This window comes from Wyeomyia smithii, chromosome 2, assembly GCF_029784165.1.
Source record: "Wyeomyia smithii strain HCP4-BCI-WySm-NY-G18 chromosome 2, ASM2978416v1, whole genome shotgun sequence".
In the NCBI taxonomy this organism is placed as follows: domain Eukaryota; kingdom Metazoa; phylum Arthropoda; class Insecta; order Diptera; family Culicidae; genus Wyeomyia; species Wyeomyia smithii.
Window position 1 is genome coordinate 125,226,731 of NC_073695.1, and position 21,338 is coordinate 125,248,068.

The window sequence follows — 21,338 nt, forward strand, 5'->3', positions numbered from 1 at the left end:
AAAAAAAACTGCAATGCTGCTGTTGATGGTGGTTGATAGTTTATCTCATAAATATGATTACCATAAATTACTAAACAAGAAATGTAAATTTTTGCAACGGATATTTATTTAATTTTATCTTCGATAATCACTCAATAATCGTGACCGGATAGTATTGAAAGAGTAAATTTCTAAATATATACATTCATTTATTTATTTATTTCGTCAATCAAATGTAGACTACAGTTATAATAATACAATGTTTTCTTATATTATATACATTATTTCCAGTAGTTACTCGTTTTTTGATTTGATTTCTGCCCATAGTGATATTCGATATTTTCGCAGTGCTGATTATAGTGACGCATCATGCGATTCATTGGGCCATTTTTTGAGTAGTTAGTTCCAGGGTTACCAATGTTCCAGTTTGAACTGGATTCCTACAGTTTTTTTTCAAGTGATTCACTCAAACATTTTCTTCCCAAAATCTTCCAGTTTTTTTCAGATATTTGCCAGTTTTATCCAGTTTTTTATTCACTCAAGCTCCGATTGGTTTTCGGAAATATTTATAAATCTGAAATTTTGTAGATTGATGATTCATTATGACAATTCTTAACACAGGGTGGCAAAAAAAATTTAAAAATAAAACTCCCTGATTTCCCCTGAAATTTAACATCAATTTCCCTGATATTTTTCAGCATTCGGCACAAAAAAGTACAACGCAAATCCAAAATCACAGTGAATAAAGTAGTCAATCGTATATGAAACCCAACAGTAGATGTCCCGAATTAACCTTTTGCGCTGAAAAAATCAGTTTTTGCACTAAAGAGCCGCTTAAAAAAATCGCTTCTTGGTTTGAAAAATTTTCCCTGAATATTTGTCAGTTCCCTGATCGAAAAATAAATTCCCTGACATTCCTTGATTTTTCATGTTTCTCCAGGTTTTCAACACCCTGTAACAGCATTTTCAGTATACCATCTTCTCGCACGAAACACGGTCAAATAAAAGACGGCATGACATGGTTGAGATCAAATCAAACAAATAGATTTTACCAGACCATAAAAAAAATCTTCTATTTATTTTATGTTGCGTAGCAAATAAAAAATGTTAGAAGACTTAAATACCAAAAGATAGCGAAGTCAGAAATAATTGAAATTTAAACTTCACTGATGTAATGAAAGGAAATGTTGCGTTAATACTTTTGTAAAATATAAAAGTAAATGGAAAAGCTGTATATGTATCTTAATTTTGAGATAGATTGATTGCGTAATTTTGAATTTTGCTGCTGTTAGTGGAAATTTTTCAGTCCATAATTTTAACAAAATGTGAGCCCAAAACAAAACAGTTCTGATTAAAATGAGTAATTTTTTGCGAAGAGTTATCGCTTTAGTTGCTGTATCCAAAACTGACACTGGATTCAATCCCCGTAACAGAAAAGCAGAGTCTATGTGTATATAGAGTCGCGCAAAGAGAAAATCTATCGTTTCGGCAACACAGTTTTCGTGCTGTTTGTTGCCAAGAACTATACAGTTCTGTTTTTCACCATGCATAAGCGAATATCATTTTTTGAAATTCTTCACAAGGTACACAGTTTTGAAAGATTACACCGGTGATGTTTTGTTAAATTTAAGTAAACCAGTGTACAGGTTCAATGTTGGATTAAAATGTGTAAGTAAAACTTCGGAAAAACACATATTCTTTATTACGCTCAATTACAACACTTTTTATCCACTCCTAACATTATCACCTTGTTTATTTACATTGCTCCATTGGTACCCTCGTTTGACACTGATTTGGTTCCTTTGGTTTCATCTTTGCGGGACTCTTATTGTAAAGCTTTTAAATATAACGTCTTTATTCGTTAGTGGTCTTTTATCGAATGGCTTTTACGATTTTATCTCTCTCTGTCAACCTATGTCAACGCCTACCTAAGTTAACTTATATTTAATACAACTCGATCATCCTGACATTTTCGATGTCCTCATCGATATCATCATTGTCCGCTATGTCATTATGCATCCATTTTCTTAAATTTTGCGCTGAATAAACCAAATTAAATGGAACTTAAGTACTTGGAACCCTTCAATATCAGTGATAACGTACCTATCATTTGGCAGTACTTTTTGCCTTTCTCCTAGAAAGGTAGAGCAATCACTGGAAAAACCAAAGGTATAAAAGTGGTCCCAATGGCCGAATGTCATATACCACTCGACTTCTTTCGACGAACTGAGCATTTTCTGTATGTATGTATGTATGTGTGTATGTGTGTGTGTGTGTGTATGTATGTGCAACTTTTTTTTCTCACTCACTTTTCTTAGAGATGGCTGGACCGATTTTCATAAAATTAATTGCAAATGAAAGGTCTAGTTGCGCCATAGGTTGCTATTGAATTTCATTGCAATCGGATTGTAACTTTGTCCGTTGTTCATGAAAATGTGAAATCACATAATGAAAGTAAACATATTGACTTCCTCCTAACGATCACTGGCTAATTAAAAGGTAGAAAAGTGATCCAAATGGCCGAATGTCATATACTACTCGACTCAGTTAGACGAATCGAGCATTTTCTGCATATAAGCATGTATAGGTGTATATGTTTGTGTGTGGGTACGTGTGTATGTGCACCTTTTTTCGCACTCACTATTCACAGAGATGGTCTGACCGAACAGATTTCAATGAAATTAATTGCAAATGAAAGGTCTAGTTGCCCTATAAGACCCTATTGAATTTTATTGTAATCTGATTTCTAGTTTAGAGGTTATGTATCAAAGTGTAAAAATCACGAAACATCAATATCTCAGAAACCACACATCTGATTTAATTAAAATTAGTTTCAAATGAACGGGCTACCATAAAAACCCTTAACTTTTGAATTTTATGAAGATTGAACATGTGGTTCAGGAGTTATGGAAAGAAACGTGTTCTGGAGACTATTTAATCTCACTCATGTTTCTCAGAGATGGCTGGCCCGATTTTTATAAAATTAGTGTCATATGAAAGGTCTTTTTGCCCCATAAGACCCTAATGATTTTTTTTACAAACGGATTATTACTTTGCCTGTTATGTTTAAAAATGTGAAATCCAGCTATGAAAAGAAACATATTCCAAGACAACTTACTTGGACTCACTCATATTTCTCAGAGATGGTTGACCCGATTTCCACAGAATTAGTATCAAATGAAAGGTCTACCTACCTCATAACTCCCTATTGAATTTTGCAGTAATCGGACTGTAACTTCGTCTGTAATGTATCGAAATGTGAAAATCACGAAACTTCATTATTTTAGAAACTACACAACCGATTTGAACAATATTGATATCAGATGAACGGGCTAGTTAAGGGTTAACTGATGAATTATGATTGAACACGTGGTTTCAAAGTTTGGCTGCCCCATACGTTACCTTTTCATTTGATTGTAATCAAGCTTAAGCAAGCGTTATGTTTTAATTTGTAAAACAACGAAAGTCTATTTTCTCAAGTACTACACGACTTATTTGAACATAACTAGTGTCATACAAATGAGTCATCTCTCAAACTTACAAATAACAAACTTCATAACAATTTGATATGCTGTTTAAAAGTTTTAGAAAGAACAGAAATTCAAAGGCTATTCAACACTTTACCTGCTTCGATCAATATATGTGGCCTCAACATGATTTAAATGTGGTATCGTACTATCTGAACGTTCCCGGCATCGCTCGTGATTAAATTGTTCGAAATTAAGAGTCATTGCTTTTATTTCGCTATTTCTTAAGTACTAACATTACGTCAAATTTCATATTTTATACTTTAATCACAACACCAATATTTTAGAACCCAAAGAGTGGATAAACATTTATTGGATTTAAGCATTCATGTAAATCTATTTTTACAAATAATAAGTTTGAATTAGAAAGGCTGAGTCTGACCGCTAGGTGGATTAATTTAGGTTTTTATTTCATACGGCCCTTTAAATTTGGCCGAAAGTTTGTTTCAATTGTTTTTATTGCCACAAAATCTTCTTCCCTGTATTGTTTATTTGAGATTCTTTTTTTATCGGTTTTAATTTTATTATAATTTTGAACATCTCTTATACGTCATTCGCTTCCCGGCTATCGTTGCGAGAGGAAGCATTCGAAAACGGGTCCGTTATTTTAGCTTTTACTAATACTGTTTGGTGTGCATCGGTACGCTTGTGTTTTTCGGTTTCGTTGCTGATAGACATTAGACGTACGTCCAGCAGCCAGAGCAAATCCCCGCGCCGCCGGACGCAGGTTACCCCTTGCGGCACAGAAGATTTGTGCACTGTGTTCAGACTGTACGCGTGCTACTGGTGTTTTCGGTACCGACACTGTGACTGTGACAAGAAAGCAATTCAGTAGTCGCTGCGAATTCCCCGCGCCGCCGGGCGCTGACTATCTTCTAGCGGGGTAAGAGAGTGTACATTGTACACCAACCGCTGGTTAGCCCCTAGTGCTGGTTCAGCTGGATGCGATTCCTACCAAGCCACCTACTGGATTAATCCAACTATCAGCCAGGAAGGCACGTAGACAAAAATACAAAAAGTCTGGTGAAGTATTAACATTTGTTTTTTTTCCCCTTTATATATTTTTTTTCAATACGGTTGTCTTTTTTCTTATTCAATACACCTTATTTTGAAAATTTGTTTTTACATTTTACACAATTATTTGATTCCCCTTATATACGCATTTATATTGGTTGCGTGCGGTAGAGCTAAACGCTCCCGCGAAAAATGGACGACATGCAGGTGCAACTATTCCTGGATGTTAAAACAAATGGGGAAGAGATTGAGATCTCCCCCATCAATTCCAAATCAAAAATTTTATCACTGTATTACAGTGGAATTGCAGAAGTATCATCCCCAAATTCGAATTATTTTCTCATTTGATAAATACATACAATTGTGACGCATTTGCGCTCTGTGAAACCTTTCTCAATTCAAACGATCAACTCAATTTCCACGATTTTACCATAACTCGTCGAGACCGAGACTCACACGGTGGAGGGGTACTTTTAGGGATCAAAAAGTGCTATTCTTTTTTTCAGAATCGACCTCCCCTCGGTCTCGAATATTGAAGTCGTTGCCATTCAAACGAATATGAATGGAAAAGACCTATGCCTGGTTTCGTTATATATCCCCCCATCCGCGCTGATTGAACTGAGGCATCTCACTGATATAGCAAAGTTGCTTCCCGCGCCTTTTTTGATATTGGGAGATTTTAATTCTCTTTGTTCGCTATGGGGGTCGCCGTACGTCGACAACCGATCTTCTTTAATCTGTAACTTAATCGACGACTTCAATCTGACACTTTTGAATACTGGGGAAGCGACACGTGTACCTAATCCTCCAGCACGTGAAAGCGTGCTTGACCTATCCCTTTGCTCGACATCACTATCGTTAGATTGCCGGTGGATAGTAATCAACGATCCCCACGGTAGTGATCACCTACCAATCGTTATCTCAATTGCTAATGGGTCAACTCCAACGGATCAAATCAATATTGCGTATGACCTCACACGTAACATTGATTGGAAGTCTTATGAGACCATAATATCGCAAAGAATCGAGTCTCACGTGGAACTTCCTCCGGAGGAAGAATACGCGTTCCTATCTGGCTTGATCATCGACGCCGCGACGCAAGCTCAGACGAAACCGATACCCGGGGTAACGATTAGACGACGCCCTCCCTCCAAGTGGTGGGACAAAGAGTGCTCAGACCTGTACGCGCGAAGGTCCTCTATGTATTTGGCCTTCCGAGAACAAGGCACTATCGATTTGCTCCGAAAGTACGATGTACTGGACAGACTGGTGAAGAACTTGATAAAAGCAAAAAAACGCGGATACTGGCGCTGGTTTGTGAACGCGTTGTCGAGGGAAACAGCGATGAGCACTCTTTGGGATACCGCCAGACGCATGCGGAATCGTAACGTTTCGAATGAGTCCGAGGAGTATTCAGATCGCTGGATACTCGATTTCGCCAAAAAGGTCTGTCCGGACTCTGTCCCCGAACAGAAGACCTTTCACGGCGTTTTTAGTAGCCACGGAAGAGCCCCCATTTTCGATGTTGGAATTTTCAATGGCTCTCCTATCGTGCAACAATAAAGCTCCAGGGTTGGACAGAATTAAATTCAACTTGTTGAAGAATCTACCCGACTCTGCAAAAAGACGCTTGTTGAGCCTGTTCAACATGTTTGTTGAGCTAAACATTGTTCCGCACAACTGGAGGGAGGTAAAAGTCATTGCTATTCAAAAACCCGGAAAACCTGCCTCTGATCACAATTCTTATAGGCCGATTGCCATGCTCTCTTGCCTCCGGAAATTAATGGAAAAAATGATCCTCTTACGGTTAGACAAATGGGTCGAAACAAATGGTTTACTTTCAGATACTCAATTTGGCTTCCGCCGGGGCAAGCGTTGCTTTCTACTGAAATTCAACTCGCCTTTGCTCGAAAAGAGCAAATGGCTTCTGCATTCTTGGACATTAAGGGGGCATTTGACTATGTCTCTGTAGAAGTTTTAACCGAGAAACATCATTCGCAGGGACTTTCACCAAATTTGAAGCATATGTATTTCTCACATGGTGATTCGACAACTTCCCGAATTAGTTACATGGGGTCTTCCCCAGGGCTCATGTTTAAGCCCTCTCTTATATAATTTTTACGTCAATAACATCGATAAATGTCTTGCAAATTCATGCACGCTAAGGCAACTTGCAGATGATAGCGTTTTATCCATTACTGGTAGCGAGGCTAGCGATCTGCAAGGACCATTGCAAGATACCTTAGACAATTTGTCTGAATGGGCTCTTAAGCTGGGTATCGAATTCTCTCCGGAGAAAACCGAGCTGGTCGTTTTTTTTTCTAGGAAGCATAACCCAGCTCAGCTTCAGCTCCTACCAATGGGTAAAACGATCACTCAGGTTTTAGTCGCTAAATATTTCGGGGTCTGGTTCGGCTTTAAATGCACCTGGGCTTGCCATATTAGGTATCTGACCCGAAAATGCCAACAGAGGATTAATTTTCTTCGTATGATTACCGGAACCTGGTGGGGAGCCCACCCAGGAGACCTTCTAAGGCTTTACCAAACAACGATATTGTCTGTAATTGAGTACGGGTGTTTCTGCTTCCGCTCCGCAGCAAACACACATTTGATCAAACTGGAACGAATACAATATCGTTGTTTGCGTATTGCCTTAGGTTGCATGCAGTCGACCCATACGATGAGTCTTGAAGTGCTAGCGGGTATTCTTCCGTTGAAACATCGCTTTTGGAATCTCTCTTATCGGTTGCTAATTCGATGCACAGTTATGAACCCATTAGTAATTGAAAATTTCGAGAGGTAGGTCGACCTTCAATCTCAATCCAAATTTATGACTTTATATTTTGACTACACTGCCTATAACCGCATACCAGTCCCATATGGATTTTCATCGTTTTTGAGTTAAATATCAGATTCCATCTATTTCCTGCTCTACTATCGATTAAGGAAACAAAAAAGTATGTTTTATTTGAAAAAGTCATAAAAAATGTGAGGTCAAATTGTCCCATCTTGAAAATAATAGCATATCAGTCCCACCAAATGTTTTTCCTGAGTATGGCCATACTTTCAATATAATAAATACTTGGTGTTGTTTTTCAAGCTTCTTACTGTTAAAAACCTTATCAAATAATTAATAATTGCAAGGTTATTTCATATAAATTCCACACAAAAGATAATTTTAAGTAGACACTGAAACTGCAACTTTTTCTGAAAGTTCGTTCCCGAAAGGTTATTGGTTTCGTCAATCAGAGGGAGAATAGCCTTGAGTAATGCTGCTTTCTGTAAGGAGTTTATTTCCTGTGGATGATCTGCTCACTTCAAATGATCATTCAAGTTGAAATTGTCAAAACTCATAAAAAACGTTTTCAGTTGCTTAGCTGAAAACAGCTTGTACCTCTTTTCATCGCCGTCGTCTTCTGTCAAGTCACTGTTGTAATGGAATTGGAAACGTCCCTTTCTCAATACAACTTTTCCAATATGCTAAATGCACGGACTAATCCGGAATAATTTTATTCAGCACGTATTGCGAAACACTGAAGACGTAAGAAAAAAAATTATTCAGCAGCTTTTCCAAGACTTTAACCTACGGGGTAAGTAATGGGTGGACGTCTCCGCCATTCTCCATGCAGAATAATTAGAAGTTGTCTGCGGCCATGAACGTCTGCCCATATTCAAAATACTTGAGAAAAATATGGAGCAGTACACCGACTGGTTGAAAGTGAGACCGGTATGCGATTATTTTGCCACTCGATGGCCTAAATAATCGCATATTAGTCTCTTCCTTATTTTTTATTGTAATTTTCACGACAAAGGCAATTCTTCAATGAAGAAGTTATGATTGAGGTCTATTTCATTACATAATGACGAAAAAATTAGAATAACCCACCCCAAACAGGTGAAATATCCAAAACAAGAAAAATATCTTCAAGCGCTGTTTTCTCAACTTGATGATTTTCCAGATGGGACTGGTATGCGATTATAGGCAGTACATGGCTCAAGATATTAACCCTTCTTCATACGTTTCTTTCAATGTCGCACTTTTAGATACTTCTGACAATGCTATATTCTTCGACACCACCATGAAAGAAGACATTACAGGTATCCCGGATCAATTGCGACCCCAAGAGATCCCTAAGATTTTTTCCAATAAGTTTAAACATGTTAGTTATGATAAAAGGTTTTACACTGACGGATCTAATCTAGATGAGTCCACTGGCTTCGGTGTTTTTCACGAAAATTTTACCGCCTCCTACAAACTCGATGCTCCTGCTTCCGTGTACGTCGCAGAACTAGCTGCTATTCAGTACTCCCTTGGGATCATCGAAACCCTACCCATAGACCACTACTTCATCTTCACAGACAGTCTCAGTGCCATTGAGGCTCTGCGATCGATGAAGACTGTGAAGCACACTCCGTTTTCCTGAGGAAAATACGGCGGTTTTTAAGTGCTTTAACAGATAAAAATTACCGGGTTACCTTAGCGTGGGTCCCTTCTCATTGTTCCATTCCGGGCAATGAAAAGGCTGACGCTTTAGCTAAGGTGGGTACTATTGATGGCGATATTTATGTAAGACCAATTGCTTATGATGAATTTTATAGTATTTAGTGTCAGAGAACACTCAACAGTTGGCAATCATCATGAAACTCAGATGAACTGGAACGGTGGCTACATTCCATTTTTCCCAAGGTATCGACGAAAGCATGGTTCAAGGGGTTGGATGTAGGTCGGGACTTCAATCGCGTGATGTCAAGACTTATGTCCAATCGCTACACGTTAAACACGCATCTCTTTCGTATAGGGCTAGTAGACAGTAATCACTGCGTTTGTGGCGATGGCTACCATGACATCGAGCATGTTGTTTGGTCGTGTCCGAGCTTATGGATTCTCTTCGGGCCCGAGGAAAACAACCGAACGTACCCGTTAGAGACATTCTAGGAAGCGGTGATCTCCAGTACATGACACAGCTATACGTGTTCATAAAACACGCTGGTATTAAAATATGAAACTCTTCTATCTATTTGTTAGATTACCATTCCCGCTACACGCTGAAAGAAGATGATGCACTATGCTGGAGACACTAAAACGAAGACTCGGCATCTTTATGTTCACGCAGATACCTTAGACCGAAACTGCTCAAATAGAACATCACTGCTTAGCCATGTACAAATGAATAAATCGTATAACTCAATATAGTTAAAGTCAAAATTGTAACTCCCCTTCTCTCACCTTGAATCCCCACTAGCTCGTAGTCGGCCGCGAGATATAAAAAATGTGCCTCCCTCACACTTAAAATAAAAAACCGAATTCGGTAAAATTTTACCGGAATCTCAACAGCTGAACGTTCGGTGAAATCTTCGGTGTTTCCACCAACCGAGTGATCGGTAATTTTCGCAGCTTTTTGGTAATGTTCCAAACCGAGCAGCCAGTGAAATTTACCGAAAGAAACTTTAAAAATGTACAAAAATACCGATTGCAGAAAAAGTCGGTTATAAATGAACCTGCCGGTACCGTCTAAAATCAAACTAAATTAACCAGATCACTTACGAAAAATGTTAGCGACTCGTACATCCTGTTTCAGTAATTCACCATTAACACTTTCCTATATCCTATGTTTACACACAACAACAATTGAAACAAATCAGCAGCACCAGTAGAAAATATTCGCGTCTTGCACGGTTGCACGTATGAGAAAAATGGCCAGCACATTCACAATTTGGGATTTTTACAGGTTGTTCGGTAAAAAGTTATACAGATTTCGGTGAATGTAAAATTAAGCAAATATTTCGGTAAAAATTAACAAAATCATGGTAAAACTTACAGATCTTACAGAACAGTCGTTAATTTAATGCTTTTTTGCAGGAATACCAGTAATATTACACTTTACCGATGGATTATTGTAAAAAAAAATTATCGAACGACTTTTTTTGATTAAGTGTGCTATTTTCCCTACCAATTTAGAATTAAAAAAAATGTACTTGGCTCAGTTAAACATAATTTGTATCGTGCCGTGTCAAATAAACTATTTTTAAAACTAAAATCTCTTATACGTATATGTGCTCTGTCTCTTATTTCTTGTAAATTTATATATTCACTAACCCTCTGATTATTTCTAACAAAAGTTTCAATGTTATAGTTTACATTATACAAATTATTTTGTTGTGTACCAAATAATAATACACGAGGGTAGTAATAACCAATACACTAGATCTATTCGAAGTAGGCATATGTAATGGCCCATAGTGATCCAAATGAATTGTTTTAAACGGTTCTTTTCCTTTATTAATAATTTTGAGAAAACCTTCTTTTTGATATGCCGGGCTATAGAAAATACAAGATAGGCAATTTTGGATATATTTTTTCAAATATTTTTTCATGCTGCTAAACCAATATAACTTTTTAATTTCATGAACTGTTTTTTCTATTCCTATATGTCCGCAATTATCTCGACAGATTATAAGCACATTATTTATCATTAGTTTTGGAACAACCAACAAATTCTTAATGCCATCTTTTTTAAACAATACTCCATTCGATAGCATAAAATGGGGAAAATTTGATGTTTCCAATAAATGCTTAATATTTCTAATTTTTTCATCTTGTTCTTGAGCGATTATTATATTCTCTTCAATTTGGTTATCATTTAATACACAAATTATGTCATTGCTATTACGGTTTTCAATTATTTTTTCTGAGTTTTTGTTGTTTCCTTTACCGTTATCAAAGTTCATTTCAGTACGACTAAGTGCATCAACATGTTTCATTTTTGATCCTTCCCTGTAATTTAAGTCAAAGTTATAACTCTCCAAGAATAAAGCCCATCTACTAATTTTAGCATGAGCTACAGTCAAAGTTTCTAGTTCAAAACAATGCAATTTAGATTCGTATTCGTCAGTTTTCTTGCTGAAAAAACTAACCGGATGAAAATTATTATTATCTTTTTGTTTCTGAAGTAACATAGCTCCAAAGCCGTACGAACTTGCGTCGCAGTGCAGTTGAGTTTCTGCTAGCGGATTAAAAATGGCTAGTATAGGAGATTTTATCAATTTGTCTTTTAATAATTCAAAAGCTTTAAGTTCCTCATTGCCAAAAGTAAATTTCGAATCTTACTTTATTAGATTATACAACGGTCTTGCTATGGTCGCATAATTTTTAACAAATTTTCTAAAATAGCTCGTTAATCCAATGAATCTTTGAACATCTTTGCAATTTTTCGGAACGGGGAAATTGGAAACACTTTCAATATGTGAACTGTTAGGTTTTCTTCCATTCTCATTGATTGTGTATCCCAAGTAATCTATTTCTTTAAATATGAATTTACACTTTGCTATGTTTACACTTTCTGAGTTTAATTCCAATATCACAAAAGATCAAAATAATGGTCGCAGTGGTCCAAATCTTACAAAAAAAAGTTTAATTCCAATAAATTTTGACTCAATATTTCAAAGATTTCTTTTAAAACAATAAAATGTTCTTCAATACTTTCGCTCGCTACCAAAATATCATCAATGTACACAAAAAATTTTCCATTATCAATCAGATGTTTGAAAATTTTATTGACAAATCGTTGGAATACAGCAGGGGCGTTACACAGCCCAAAAGGAACTCTCAAATATTCATATTGACCTTTGGGTGTAACAAACGACGTATATTTCATAGAATTTGATGAAACCCTGATTTAAGATCTTGTATTGAAAATATTTTTTATACCTAAGATTATCAAACAAATCATCAATTATTGGTAACGGGTAATTATCGCGAACAGTATCTTTATTTAATTTTCTATAATCTACACACATTCTAAAATCATTATCTTTCTTTGGTATAAGTACAATAGGACTTGCAAATGGAGAATTACTTTCTCTGATAATTCCTGATTTTAGAAGCTCATCAATTTTTTCATCAACTTGTTTTTTTTTGCTCGTATAAAAGTCGTCTAGGTTTGTAATGAAAGTGGTCACCTTTTCCATCGCAAAATCAGTTACTGGCGTGGAAGGTTTGTTGTAATATTAATAATTAGTTTTAAAAGTATTTAGAAAATTTGCCAAATGATATTTAGAAACTTCTCCCACATTTTCCATTAGTATTTTAAAGTTGTCGTCACTGATATTGAATACTTGTTTGTTTACCTTCTGATCATCAATATTTCCAGGCTTCAAATGGTTCAAAGAACAAGGGTGTATTTTTATTTTTTTCTCAATTACAGTACGTATTCCGGGACGCATAATGACATCTCTTCCAATGATAGCATCGCAGAAACACAATGTTTTATCAACAACAACAAAAAATTCATTCTGAAACAATTATTTTGAATAATTATCTTGTTTTCGTATGTACCTAATATCTTTAGCCTTTTCCCGCTAACTCCACAATAAATGTTTTTTCCAGAATATTTTGAAATGTTTCGTTTTTCAACTAATCCTCGTCGAATTAGTCAGATGGGGCTGCCTGTATCTATTAAAGCTTTAAAAATAAAATTATCATTTTTTAAAGAGAAATCTACCAGTCCGTTACGTCCTTAGTCTGTCTGTCTGGTTGGTGGTTCTTCATTACAAGTGTTAACAACGTTTATCAATTGATTCGCTCGGGGCTCTCTTTTGTCGAAATTCTGGTACCTGGATTGATTCGCATTAACATTCAGGTTTTCCTCCAATTCGTCTACAGTTAGCAGCAAGATGTCCTGGTTGATTGCAAGAGAAACATAGAGTATTCCTCTGGCCCGATGTTGCACTCAAACGAATCATTCGAATTGCTTGAACAATTTCACACACAGTTTTAAAATTCTGCAGCCTTGCTTGATTTTTCAACATATTATCTTCAATTCCTTCAACGATGTAATCTACCAATTCCTTCTCGTTTAAATCTAATCGTTGTCCAAGAATCCTTTTTGCTTGACAATATTCCGCAAAAGTTTCCTTTTCATACCATTTCCTGCTTTGCAAATGTTGTCTTAGGTGAAAATTATTGTCCGGAACACTGAACATTCTCCTCAGTTCTTCCAAGGTTTCAGTGTAATCGCGAAGCATGAACCGTGCATAAGAATGCAACCAAATTTGAGCTTTTCCTTTCAACTGCCGAATTATGACCAATTTCATTAACTCGTCGTCTACTGCTAACACCCGCTTAGTACTCTGCACCACAGCAATGAAATGTTCCACCATCGTCATTTTCATTTCCGTAAAACATTGGGAGAAATCCGCATATTTCATCCAACCGAAAGCGACACGCTATTTGTCCAGCAAACGCTCCATTTCCAAAATGCTCAGGTCTTGCAGCTACTGAAGCTTGTCTAGCAAAATTCACTGGCCCAAATGGTACAGGGATGTTTCCAAGACCAGTTCCTGTACTTGCTTCTAACGTAGTTGTAACAGATGCCATAACTGGTTGAGAAGATATCGTAGCAGCATTCATTGTGATCCCTGCATTCGATTCAACGTCAGGAAAAATTTCACTTCGTTCACCGGCGATATTTCTTGTTTCCATTGGTTTTGTCGGAACATCTGGATCGCTTCCAACTACTTCGAGTTGCGATGAAGTTTTCTGACTTCGTAAAAACATGCTCGAACCCACTTCTGAAGTTGTAGAGCTTTTAAATGTAACGTCTTTATTCGTCAGTGGTCTTTTATCGAATGGCTTTTACAATTTTATCTCTCTCTGTCAACCTATGTCAATGCCTATCTAAGTTAACTTATATTTACTACACTTATTATAAACATAGACTCTGCAGAAAAGCTTTTTCATAATCTTTTTTATTCCTTTTTTCTAAATTTAGTTGGGATCCAGTTTTTTCCAGTTTTGAAGTAGAATTCTTCTCTCAGGAAGTTCGGCTACATAGGGATGTGAAATGAAAATTTAAAACCGAAAAAAGTGAAAAATATGTCCAATTTCAAATGCTAATAAATCGGTTAGTATTCGATGGATTTCCTTTGTTCTTGTAGCAATAGATTGGAAAATCTTCTGAGATTCTTCCCAAATGAAGATAATTGTAATTTTATTATTCAAACTATTGTACTATTGAAAATAATCAAGCCTTGTCAAAACGAAAAATTCGAACCCTGATTGATCGTTGTATGATTGCTCCCCAAGCACGGTTGACAGAATCATATACCTTGCAATTGAAAATATGCCGAAGCTGCTCATAACAGTTCTAGACAGCGACAACAGCAGTCATCCCTTAGCAGCAGCAGTGGCAGTGCAGTGGATACCTGCCATAGCGGATAGCGGCCACAGCTGTGGCGTAGCAATGAATAGCGCACAAGTTGCAGCGGATCTCAGCATCGATAACAGCTGGGCCAGCTGATGCAGGGACAGCGGATACCAATGGCATAGGGATACCATCTGGTCGAAGTTAGAAATCAGGACACCTTTTCTCGGCACAAATTTGACTAAGCCATTCTATTCTTCGAAGTATGAGCAAATATAACACATAATGTGATTTACCCTTTAAAATACAATATAACACTCTTTTATTTACTTAAAATACACTCAGTTTTTATTTACGCGGGGATATGTACCTCGTGGAAAAACGCGTAATTCAAAATTCCTTCCATTTAAAAATCCGCGTTAATTAGAAAATCCGTGTGGAAAAATACCTATTGAAAAAATGAGTGTATCTTCACTTTTATTAAACCGCTTTGAATTGTTACGCATCAGTAGATACTTTAAAAATTCAACACACGTAAACTGTTTCAACTTAAACTTAACAAAAGCCAGATGCTTAATGGTAACAGTAAATGCATTAACGAATCTTCTTATTACTATACTGAGTTTCAACCAATGAAAAAAAATCGATTGCAGTGAGCGTTGCGACATGCAATCGAAAACACTTATTGAGCAATTTTCAAAAATTCTGCTCAAATTCTGACATGTCCTGCTAAATCAGGACGGATGGTATCCCTACAATGGCAGCGTATAGCGGCCACAACTGTGGCATGGCTACGAATAGCGGCAAGAGGAACGAGTATCGGTGTAGTAGAACAGTAAGTGTGTAAGGAAGAGTATCACATTACACACAAGCACTGATGAACAATAATAATAAGCATGCCACTGCTCAATTGCGGTATTGCTATTAACAGAAGTGCGGGATACAGCAGACACCCGGGCATATCTCACAATAGATCTACGATTCTGGTCGCAGTGAGGAAGTCCATACAGGAAAAAAATAGACTTTTGTTGCATCAAGTGTAGAATACATTAATTTCATTCTGGAATATTTCGAAGTCTTCTGCATTGATTATTTCTATAAAGAGCTTCAAGCCGTCAGCATATACAAGCACATGTATTGATTTAAGAAGAAAGAAAATGTCATTCACGTATAATATAAAAAGAAGAGGGCCCAGGTGAGAACCTTGAGGAACCCCGGAAGTTACTTCTATCGGGTTTGAAAAGGAATTTTGAAAGCGGACTATTTGTGTTCGTTTTGTTAAGTATGACTGCAGCCATTCCAAAAATGTTGTTTCCATTCCGTATTTTTCGAGCTTGAAGAGCAATAAAGGTATGTCGATTCTGTCAAATGCCTTGCTAAAGTCCGTATAAAGAGCATCTACGTGGTTGCCGTTGTCCATTACAGTCAAAGTGAAAGTTATGAATTCCAAAAGATTTGTGGTAGTTGATCGGCCTTTATAAAAGCTGTGTTGTTGAGTTGTAATTTGGTTTTTTACTTTCTGAAAGATTTTTTCATTAATTATTGATTCGAATAATTTTGGAATGCATGAAATAATGGCAATTCCACGATAATAACGAATGTCAGATTTTGCGCCAGATTTGAAAATTGGCACTAAATATGAGGTTTTCAAGAGTTCTGGAAAAAGAATTTCGAGAAGAGTAAGATCCTGCGAATGCTTGTGATTTTTTTGTTTATTTACTAAGATTCATTCAGAATCTCTTTTTACATTTCAAAATTGTTAGATGATATATTATTATTCCAAGCTTTGCCATAATAAACGTATATTAGGTGTCTTCGTAATACAGCGAATGTATTTGTAGGCAAATGAAAAAAATTGTCAAGCAAAAAACAAAAATGGAATTGTTGATTGCTACGATTTTTTGGTGGAACTTGTTAATAATTTTGTTTAAAATATCTTCTTATGTTTGCCAATTAATGAACCTTTGTAAGGGTTTCCATATTATTTTGAAAGTAAGATCCATATTAAAGATTTGATTTAATCAGAGTTAAATAAGACAAAACCATTCATTATGATAACGTACGTATTATTGGATTTGGTTTTTGAGGATATAGAGTTAATTCTGACTTTGACGCATTACGAGAAATTTTTGGTGCTTCTTCAACAAGCACGATATGTTTGTGCCTTGTCAAATACATGTTGTTTGCACAAAAAAATACTACAGGCATAATATCGTCAGATATAAACGATATTCTTTCGAGTGTTGTTGAATATATTTCAAAAATTGATTTCTAGGGGAGGCTGAAAATGAAAATACGTACAGTCGCTGAGCATACACATTGATTCTATCTGCTGACTCTGTATATTTTGCGAGCCATTGACATACCTATACTGCTGCTCATGGCAAGTCCGTCCCAATTACATTTTTGTGCTGATGAGAAAACAGCAATTGAAAATCGTAACGTTTTAGGAGAAATATCGCACTCGTATGCTTTTTTAATTAAGACTGTCAACAGAATTTTTTACTGCAATGGCAAACAAACACTTTTGCTTCAAAAAGCGTACATAAACATCAAATCTTGATTAAATTATATTGAAAATCATGAGCTGAGACCAACATGCGATTACTTTTACGATACCTAGCCAGAATGATAGCAAATCAGTCACATAGCCACCTACAACCAGTGATGAAAAACAAACTACTGCAAATCGATTCCAGTGCTAGGCTTGTGTTTGGAACAAATTCGTCGCTAGTCGATCTACAAATGGCCTTTTCTCGTGTTTCCAGAGAATGATTGAATGATTTTGTAGCGAGAAGCATTTCACAATGTTATTGAATAACTGCACCATCCACTTGTTTTTCTATCTGATACTATTGATAAATTCGAAATCACGTGAGGTCGAGGAACTTGTCCTAATTTTTTTTGAGTTCTTGGCGGGGCAGCTTCTACACATCTGTGAAAACAAATATGATGACAACCCTCCTATTAGAAGACTTTTATTCCCTTGTAAAAATAGCTAAGAAACGTACCAAAGTATTTGATATGACTATTCACGCGGTCTTCAAAACGAAATTCACCGTTTCTCATCATGTGTTGAATAATAATTACCCACGGCCCAACATTGATAAAATACGAAGAGTAGTATTTACTTAAGCATTATTTTACTTACATTACCTTGAGTAGTAACATATCTAATGATGATGGCCAGATAAAATTCTGTTCACCGTTAATGAAAAAAATAGCTGAAAGAAGCAACTGGTGGAAACTTTTCCTCAAAGAAAACATTGTAGGTGCTACTGAATGCAATAATTTTAGTTGTGAACGGCGGAAATAAATAGTTTTAGAATAATTTTCGAGTAAAATTTAAGGATTGATATTTTTCATAGTTTTAACTCTTGAAATAATTATAACAAACATTACCAAACACCTGCCAAGCAACAAGGTTCGAATTTTTGTCTTATCTTCAGATACACACACATGTGAATAGCTTTGTTTTCTTGTAATTTAGTAGTATAAAGTACTCGCACAACAAATAGCGATTCCAAAAGTTGTTAACAATCAATTTTCGCTAATAAAGGGCGCATGCTTTATTTCTTCCGTTTTAAATGCTTAAGTATAGTAAAATTGAATCGAACCACTTATAAAATATCACTAGGTCAACTGGTATATCAAATTCAAAACCTGAATACAATGAACTATTGTAAACATCATATATTTCATAATTATTATTGGCTGTAGGACTCACTTGTAATGATTTTTCTATGGGACCGACTTGCGATCATTTTTTCTATGGGACAAACTGACTTGCTATTTTTTTCATAGTTTCTCAGAACAAAGTATTCAAAATTATGTGTTTTTTCGAAAGTACATATGAAAAGGTGATGATTCCACCAATAAAATCAAAATTGATAAAAATGCAATTGGGACGGACTTGCCATGAGCGGCAGTATACCGAGTAACATTGAATGGCAATGAACTCATGTCCTGGGCTCAAACCCATTTATGCCCGCTGTCAGCTGCCACATAGAGGTGTATGAATAGTGGCGGTGATACGCTATCTCGTTTACTCATACGATGAGATGTTAGCCTTTGAAACATGACACGATGCCATAAGGCTGATATTCTGTAACCAAAAATCCCCTAATTACAGTGTTTAGCCCAACGTTACCATTTCATACAACCCTAGGGCTGTATACCTAGTAGTATTTACTTGTGAAAGTGAAGGGGGGGAATATTTTTGCTTCTGTTTTCACACATAAATTGACATTTGCATACGATAATTCGCGTAGGTGCGAACAGCCTTAAAAATCTCTGTTACTTGTGTCAGGGCCAATAGGCCCCGGCTAGAGTGCCTATATATAGAGTGCCTATATATAACTAGAGTGGCGCCGTGTCATCCAAAGTAACGCTGGTAACACTGAGCATCCTTTCTCTTTTCCCCACACGTGTTTAATAGGTTGTTTGCTCAATTGGAATGACACTGACAGATAATTTTTATTCCAACTTTGACAGTCTCGCCACTCTATATATTTACAGACCCTTTAGCCCCGGTAAAAGAGATTTTTAAGGCTATTCGCGTTGACGGTTATCGCGGTTAAATGCGCAAGATCTTGAATGCGAGAAATGCGCAAGATCTTGCATGCAAGACAGCTTTCAAGCTTAGTGATGGGAAATATCCAGGGGGCTTTTGGCTGTCAAACTCCATACATTTTCCATCTACCACTCATTGATTCTGGTACCAGCGTGTCTAGTACCCACTTTTTGGTTGGTTTGCCCTAAAACAAGTGTAATAGAGTAAACGTCCCATTTTGTCGGTAGACTTATTCTCGAGTAAATGTCGTTTTAGATGGAAAAAACAAAAGCTCAACATTTGTTTTTAGAACAATGTGCACTTTCAATGAATAAGATAAGTTTTGTAAGCATTTGAAATGAAATATTACCGCCGTGATGAATTTATGATTGGTGGTGGTGGCAAGGAGGCAGGTGGTTTGAAACTACATTTACCGGCACTCAAGTGCAAAGCGCTTCTAATCAATCGGCATATGAATGACATCAACTCCCTCCCTTTCTATATGTCCTTTCTTTCCCAAGCAAATCCTACCCCACCCATAGATTGTCCTTGTTTAAAAATAATTTTAAATTTCCGAACACTACCTCCACATGTCCAACAAAATATATCCGTAGAAACGCTTCATAATTACTACGTTGAACAGACTGATTCACCCACGGTGTCCAATGACTACCCCACAGCAGATTGGCGGCTGATTTGGAGAAATATACGAGGCGCTAATTCAAGCGAAAGGAGTGTCTTGTTTCTATTGATCAATAGAAAACTTGAACACCGAAAGCTGATGTTTCGGATGAACAGAGCCGACGGTGAAAATTGCTTATATTGCAATAACGCTGTTGAGACATTGGAGTACAAACTGAGCGAATGCAGGCGTGTGGAACCAGCCTGGAGTTTACTACAACGGAAGGTGAACATGCTGCTGAACGGATGGCGCAGACTTCAGATAGGAGAACTCTTGAGACCACAGTTGAGAAACCTGCGAAAAACAATAAAAACTAAAACTTTGACATTGTTTGCAAAATATTCAAGCTTTCTTATACATTGTAATACTAATGATATTGACCTAACTTCACTGGAGTTTGAATTAGATTGTTGAAATGTAAGTATTATCTGTTAAAGCTTTTAACTTAGAAATAAACAAATTCTTACAAAAAAAAAAAAAAAAAAATAAATAAATGGTAGGCAAAATGTTGACGTTTATAGGCCCCTGGAAATATCGCCTAGAATGGACATCGATAGTTCCGGGGCTTTTATCGAGAAGTATCGATAATCTGACAGCTACACGCAAAAGTTGGATGGTGCGAAACCAGTACAAAATTGTGCGTTTTTAGCGCAATTGTTGATGTAATTCGGAACCAGTACAATGATTGCGTGTTGGGCATAACGCATAACGTTTCTTCAATGTATTTGGCAGCTCCAAACTACTACACCTAAACAGTTTCAACTGGTATCAAGCAGCATTGCAAAGCAAGCGAGAAGCAAAACCATTCTCCTCCTTTCTGCTTGAGGACGAGACATATGCTTCGCTTTTCAAGTCTATTGCACACACGCTTTCGAGATACTTTTTCTTCTTCATGCATTCCTCTGAATAGCAGCAAGCACGCACCGACAGTATGAGTGAGACTAACAACACTGGTATCAAGTATGTACAGCACGGGTGTCTCGCTCATTTCGTGAAGCAACGAGGTATCGCCTTGCGCGTCGCAATCCGAACCGAAAGAGAAGAATGACAAATAATAATTATTCACAATTTACAAGTGTTGCCATAAAAATCAGCAACGCTTTTGTGGCTTTGTGGAATGGAGGGTTTTGCTAGTTTTGCGTTGATTACAAAATGTTGTGAACAGAATTTTGTTTCGTTTTTTTGCAAATCATTTAATGGTACTTTTTAATGACCAAATCCATCGAGATAAATCGATCGAGTATTATAGCTATTTAAATCTAGTGAGTTCACGAGTTGTTTGCTGCTTGCACTGCTTCATGAGTAGACGTGAGAAATAAAGTGTCGGTACATGATACATATTCTGATTTCATTCTATGTCAATGTATTCGCAGTACAACTGTTGCGTTATGCGTTTCACACATTTATTGTGCGATTTCTGTGCAACATTTGTACGAATCGGG

The 21,338-nt window shown here is 36.7% G+C and overlaps 1 long non-coding RNA gene across 1 annotated transcript; it reads right to left on the minus strand.

Annotated features, from left to right (window-relative positions):
- Window positions 1–194: 194 nt before the first annotated feature.
- On the minus strand, window positions 195–17,769 carry LOC129725634 (uncharacterized). Its single transcript, XR_008728130.1, has 3 exons — window positions 17,674–17,769; window positions 17,282–17,597; window positions 195–553 (listed from the first exon to the last, which is right to left on the minus strand). It is a non-coding gene; the product is annotated as an uncharacterized LOC129725634 (long non-coding RNA).
- Window positions 17,770–21,338: the final 3,569 nt, after the last annotated feature.